Here is a 7,161-nt window from a genome sequence, read left to right as displayed (position 1 = left end):
CAAGGGTGATCCCATCAAGGGTCCTTGATGAGCGCTATGAGGTGGTCAGGATTAGGGCCCATTATTTAGCCTGTCACATCTCTTACACTGGCCAAGACGTCAACCAGAAACCCCAGGATAGCTCATAAAGCTAAAAAGCTTTAGCAAGCTGCCTAACTGGATCTAGCTGCCAGCTTTGAGTTTGGCTCAAGTGGTAGAGCAAGTACTGAGGCCCTGAGTTCAAATTCTAGTACCACCAAAACACAGACAGCAAATTGCATTCACACACAAAGCACTGTCACCTTCAATCTCAGCGGGCCAGCAGAGTGCCTCGTAAGTGCTAAGACCCAAGTTCCTATTTTAGGACTGCCGAATGCCAGTGGCTCACACCTGTAATCCTAACTACTGAATCCCTATTCAAAGCCATTCCTGGAAGACAAACCCAAGAGTCATTTCCAACTAACCAGCAGAAAGCTGGGAGTGGAAGTCTGACTCAAGTGGGAGAGCTCTAACTGTGAGTGAAAAAGCTAAGCAGCAGTGCCCAGGCCCTGACCTCAAACCCCAGTACTGGATTAGATGTGTACACACACACACACACACACACACACACCCTAAGTACCACTAAAATATACATAAAGCTGCATTTACACTTACATAGAAGTGCTGCCACCTTGGGTCTCAGTGGGCAGCAGTAAACGGTCCTTCAGGTTGCACTATACCTGCCTTGGTTTCCCCAAAGCAGGTGATGCTTGTCATACAGGACTCCTGTCCCTCCTGTCCCCTCTGCATGTGCCCCCAATGCCTGCTACCTGTGGAGACCTTTCCTTTCCTTCCTATCTCCAAGGGAAACCGTCCAGATCCTCTGTGCCAATGGTTATGGCTTGTGCACTGTGTCCCTTCTCATCATGGTCCAAGAGGGGCCGGCGGGAGTGTGATGTGTCACCCCAGGCCACCTGAGTGCTGCCACTGAGTTTGCCACTATCCTGGCTGCTCAATGGCCCAGGGTTCCTTGTTCAGGGCTGAGTCTATCTCTTCTAAATCTGTTGTCATCTTAGGTGTTTTTTCCTTTTTAAGAATTTATATTATTATTGTGTTGGTACTAGGGTTTGAACTTGGGACCTGCGTGCTGCCCCTTAGCTTTTTATGCTCAAAGCTGATGCTCTACCACTTGAGCCACACTTCACTTCCAGTGTTTTGCTGGTTAACTGTAGATTAAGAGTCTCACAGCTGGGTGTTGGTGGCTCTCTCCTGTAATCCTAGCTACTCAGGAGGCTGAGATCTGAGGATGGAGGTTCAAAACCAGCTTGGGTAGGAACGTCCATGAGACTCTTATCTCCAATTAACCACCAGAAAGCCAGAAGTGGTGCTGTGGCTCAAGTAGTAGAGCACTCGCCTTGAGCTGAAGAGCTCAGGGACATCGCCCAGGCCCCAGAGTTCAAGCCCCAGGACTGACCAAAAAAAAAAAAAAAAAGTCTCACAGACTTTCTTTTCTGGGCTGTTTTTGAAGCTTCAGAACACACTGCGAGAGGATTCTAGACAAGCTATGCATGCACTCATCTGTAATCCCAGCACCTGTGCAGGTGAAACATGAGGACTGAGAATTTGAGATCAGTCTGGGCTACACCGTAAGTTCAAGGACAACGTACATAATGAGATTCTGTCCAAAAATAAAATAAAAAGGGAAAACGAAACAAAACAATGAACAACAACAAACAAGCTAGTGACACTAGAAGGGGAAATCCCTGGAATGATCTTTATTTAAGTTTGGGAGGAGCCTGAGAAATTACCCAACAAAGCAATTACCTGTATCCTTCCTCTTTCCCTCCCTCCTTCCCTTTCCCTTTCTCCCTCCCTCTCTTCTCCTCCCCCTCTCTCTATTGTTTTTAGTTTTTGGAGCAGTCTCTCTGTGTACTCTAGGCTGGCTTGGAATTTATGATTCTCTGTCTAAGTCTCCCAAATGCTGGGATTACAGGCACAGAAGCCTGGCTTTAATGGCTATAATGTCTGATGCTTTTGTAGAAAAGTGTCCTTATGCTAAGATAATAAAAACTGTTATTTTTGAAAATTTGCTCAGGCAGCCTATTGATATAACCAATCAACTTCAGAACTAGTCACTTAAATGTAAGGCCACTTTTTATTATATGGTTTAGAAAATGTTTATTTTCAGTTACAATGTAATCTGGGAAAGACATGGTTATTACACATACACAACTAAGTTTTAGTAAAAGTTGTGTAAACATCAGAGTTAACATTTATACAATTAACATCTTTACATACAGCACTTCCTAGAAGCAGATCACTCTCATCAGTGCCATTTATATACCTGACCATGAAAAATCTGTAACATTCTTAAATGGAGAAAATGTCTTTAAACATTTCCTTCCTTCCTTCCTTCCCTCCTTCCTTCCTACCTGTCTGCTTACCTTCCTTTAGTTTTTCCTTTTCTGTTCCTTTTCTCCTTCTGTTCCTTCCCTCTTTCCCTTTCTCCCTTCATCTCTTCCTTCCCTTTCCACTTGACCTTTCCCTCTCCCTCTCTCTTCTCTCTCTCTCTCTCTCTCTCTGTGTGCTGAGGATGAAACCTAGAGCTTGTTCCTGTCAGGCTCTACCACTGAAGCACACATCACACTCATTCTCTGCTTTTAAATGCATAAGTCCATACATTAATTTTTTTTTCTTTGTGTCATCCTGGGGCTTGAACTAAGGGGCCTGGGCACTGTTCCTGAGCCTTTTTTTTTTTCAAGGCTAGTGCTCTGTCACTTGAGCCACAGCTCCATTTAACAGCTTTTTGGTGGTTTACTGGAGATAAGTCTCACAGATTTCTGACAGGGCTGTTTTTGTACCATGATTCTCAGATCTAGCCTCCTGAGTAGTTAGGATTATAGGTATGAGCCACTGGTGCCCAGCCATACATTATATTTAAAGGCTATTTAGAATATTCTGAACTCATGGCAGGATCCATTGACAAAACAAATGTACTCTCTTAAGTCAAGCAATACTTTCTACAAATGTATTTACTGGGATAAAGATCTATAAACTAATGTTACAAACATCAGAAGAAAAAGGTCAAAAGAAAAATACATGAGTATAAAAAGACTTCATGCATTAACGCTAAATAATTCAAGGAGGTATTAGTAAGTATAAGCCTTGATTGATGGGCTGGGAAGGTGGCTCAGTGGTAGAGCACTTGCCTTGCATGCCTGAGGCCCTGGGTTTGATTCCTCAGCACCACATAAGCAAAAAAGAAAAAAAAGCCAGAAGTGGCGCTGTGGCTCAAGTGGTAGAGTGCTAGCCTTGAGCTGAAGAGCTGAGGGACAGTGCCCAGGCCCAGAGTTCAGGCCCCACGACTGGACCAAAAAAAAAAAAAAAAGCCTTGATTGAAAAAACATGTTAAGTTTTAATAAAATAATCTTATATTAGATTCGTAATTCTTTCTGGCTTTGTGTTTTGTGTGCGTGATGGTCTTGAGGTTTGAACTCAGGGCTTGCACACTGACCCTGAGCTTTGTTTTTCCCCCCTCAAGGCCAGTTCTCTACCACCTGAGACATACCCAACTCCATTTCTGGCCTTTTGGTAATTGGAGATAAGAGATTCATGGACTTTCTTGCCTGAGCTAGGCTAGCTTCTCTCTGTGACCCTCAGATCTCTGTCAGAACTAGGCTTACAAGCATGAGGCCACTGGAGCCTCGCATTATTCTAGGTATTCTAAGAATTCTATGATCTAGTCATTTATCCAGACTAAAGAGAGTTAGAATATTCCATCAGTGTTAGCTCAATCTCTCTCTCTCTCTCTCTCTCTCTCTCTCATTTCCTTTGTTTTCTTATTTAAGGTATCTTTTTTGGTTCAAAATTATGAAAACACACACACACAAAGAAGCCATGTACTGGTGGCTTATGCCTATAATCCTAGCTACTCAGGAGGCTAGATCTGAGGACTGTTGTTTGAAGCCTGCACAGGTAGGAAAGTCCATGAGAATCTTATATCCAATTAACCAGCAAAAAGCCAGAAGTAGAGCTTTGGCTCATGTGGTAAAGTACCAGCCTTAAGAGAAAAAGGTGAAAGACAGACAATATCCTGGCTCTGAGTTCAAACTCGTGTGTGTGTGTGTGTGTGTGTGTGTGTGTGTGTGTGTTTGTGTGTGTGTGTGTGTGTGTGCATGCACGCATGCTTACATACACACATAGCTTATAGATTTTTTTTTTATTAAGTCAAGGGAAAAATAGTATAAGTGAAATTTCTAAATCAACAGGTAGGAAAAACTATGCCTAGAGTTCTGCCCATTGGGAGAACAATTTCTATTTTTATTGCTTATTTCAATGCTTAAAATGATGGTTAATTATGGAACAATTCCAGACTGCCCATAAGAGGTGAGGAACTTGGCTTCCTTAGTCAAGATACCTCAAGTAGCAGCACAGCACCTGACAACATAGAATAGATTTAGTAGTTTGCTAAGTAGGTGGTTCTAACTTCACATTCCTACCCATTTGTGAAACAGACCTACTAGACTCTAGTCAATCAAACAGTCCTGATATTTTCATGATCATATTGTAATAGAATTCAATTTAAAATAAAAATGAATACAATTAAGAGTTTCTCACTCTCATCTCCAACCCAATCCAAAGTCAAATTGTGGATAAACAGGGTCAAGCTTTGGTGGCTCACACTCATCATCCTAGTTACTCAGGAGGATCTGAAATCTGATGGATACCAGCTTAGGTAGAAAAGTCCATGAGACAGTTCCAATTAATCAGCAAAAAACCAGAAGTGGAGCTTTGAATCACATGATAGAGCACCCACTTGAGTGAAAAAAACTAAGGGAGAGCAGCTAGTCCCTGAGTTCAAGCCCCAGTACCAGCATGCACACGGGTGCGTACACACACACACACACACTCAGGATAAACACAAAGCTTGTATTGATAGTTCACATTTACTATAGTAGAAGCCAAAGAGCTAAGTAAGTACCCACATCCCACCCTATGAATTGTACTGGGTTCTTTTATGACTGCCACTGCATTTTCTAAAAGGACTAAAGCTCTCTGAGTGCTCTTGTGCTAGGATTTTCTCATAGCCTTTTAAAATTTAGGCCTTCATTACATGTGAGGAGTTAGACAAATTATGTACCTAGAAAGGTCTAGATACACACCTGGTGAGGGAAATAACAAATTATTCAAAGAGCTGCATTGTGCTATAAGGAAATGAACAGAAACTAGTACTTTACAAGCCCATGTGATGGTTGAAGCAGAATGTACTAGTGAACTGTGTTTGTGATTTTTCCAAAATTAGTTGTCCGTATGAACCTGAGCATTGGAAATCATACTCTTCATCAGATTGTTAAATGGCTCACTCTTTATGATACGAACAAAACATATGTTGTGAAGTGTGGCCTCAAATGAATTGTTGGAAGATGAATGGACTGGTGGCTCATGCCTGAAATCCTGGCTACTCAGGAGGCTGAGATCTGAGGATCATGGTTCAAAGACAGTCAGTCCAGGCAGCAAAATCTGTGAGATTCTCTTTCCTAATTAACCACCAAAACTATTGGAAGCGGGGTGTAGCTCAAGTAGTACAGTGCCAGCCTTGTGCATAAAAACTAAAGGACAGCACCTAGGCCTTGAGTTCAAGCCCTAGTACCAGCACAAAGTAATAATAATAATAATAACAATAATAATAAAAGTGAAAAAAGTGACTGCTGATCAAGGACTGCTACTGATATTCAATGGAAATTGGATATGATGAAAAGTGTAAGGCTGGTCATTACCATTGTTTCTTTGTTCATTATCAGTGATTAAGACCCTACAGCAGTATGTGCCTATACAGAAAACCCTGCTACCTTCCAGCCATGCCCACACACGTGGAGAGCCTTCTTTCCAGGATAGCTGTGTGTGTGTGTGTGTGTGTGTGTTTGTGTGTGTGTGTGTGTGGTGGTGGAGTGGGGGTGGGGGATACCCACCAGTCAGCACACACTGTTACACAGGCAGTAAAACCCAGACATTTTTATTTGTACCTTGGAAAGCAAACAGGCTGCCCACAAAGAATAGTTAGGAAACTTGAAGTGTTTTATTTTGTTCTGTTTTCTTAAAAAAAAAAAAAAGGAAGGAAGGAAGGAAGAAAAAAGGGGAAAAAAGAAGGAAGAAGGAAAAGAAGTCATCATTGGTTCATCTGTATAAATAGTTTTCCTGGCAACAGTAGTTAACTTTTAATCTCTCATCCAAAAACTTCACAACTTCAAGTATTTGAAATTCACTTAAATCCCCTCCCCCCCCACTTTTATTTTATATAATACATTCTCTGGTGACTGGCTGACTCATGAAGTTGAAGGATTTCTTGGAAAGGCAAGTTTAAAGTCTTCACTAGTTTGTATTAGGACAAGTTAGCAATCTCTTGGTCAGTATGCATAGTTACAGTGATTTCTACTGAAAGACAGGAAGTGGGGAAAACAGGCATGCCTGTAACCATTCAGATCAAAGCACAAACAGCATTTAAAAAATAGATACCTAGCTAGCTAGGTGCTGGTGGCTCACGCCTGTAATCCTAGCTACTCAGGAGGCTGAGATCTGAGCATCGTGGTTCAAAGCCAGCCCAGGCAGAAAAGTCAGTGAGACACTTATCTCCAATTAACCACCCAAAAAGCCAGAAGTGAAGTTGTGGCTCAAGTGGTAGAGCACCAGCCTTGGGCAAAAGAAGCTCAGGAACAGTGTTCAGGCCTTGAGTTCAAGCCCCAGTTCTGGCACCAGCAAAAAAAAAAAAAAAAAACAACAACAAAAAACAACAACAAAAAAACCCCCTATGGCATACCTGCCACCCTTTGATGTCACGTCTTCAGCTGTTGGAGGGTGCTCTGAAGCCGCTCTACACTTGTGCCTGCCTTTCACCAGCAACCTATGTGGCCCTGTCCGGCTGACTCCACCTCTGGAGGGTGACTGCTCTTTGTCACTTGTCATGCAGCCTCAAGTTTGATATCTCAGACTTCTCATGCAATTTTCAGAAACTCAAATGCCATTGTATGGACTCACTCTTTAAATCTTTTTTTAGTACAGTTTGGCACATCTCCCAAATGAAATTCAACTCCTAAGTTAAAAAGTATGGAGCCAGAGATAGAGCTAAGTGTGTCTGGGCCTCTGGGCTAGATGGAGAGGCTCTGGGAAGCTCAGGAATGGAAGCCCCAGCTGGGCCCAGCCAGAGAG

Source organism: Dipodomys spectabilis, unplaced genomic scaffold, assembly GCF_019054845.1.
Source record: "Dipodomys spectabilis isolate Male_0828 unplaced genomic scaffold, ASM1905484v1 ptg000095l, whole genome shotgun sequence".
NCBI classification, from domain to species: domain Eukaryota; kingdom Metazoa; phylum Chordata; class Mammalia; order Rodentia; family Heteromyidae; genus Dipodomys; species Dipodomys spectabilis.
Note: the sequence above shows the minus strand (reverse complement) of the source record.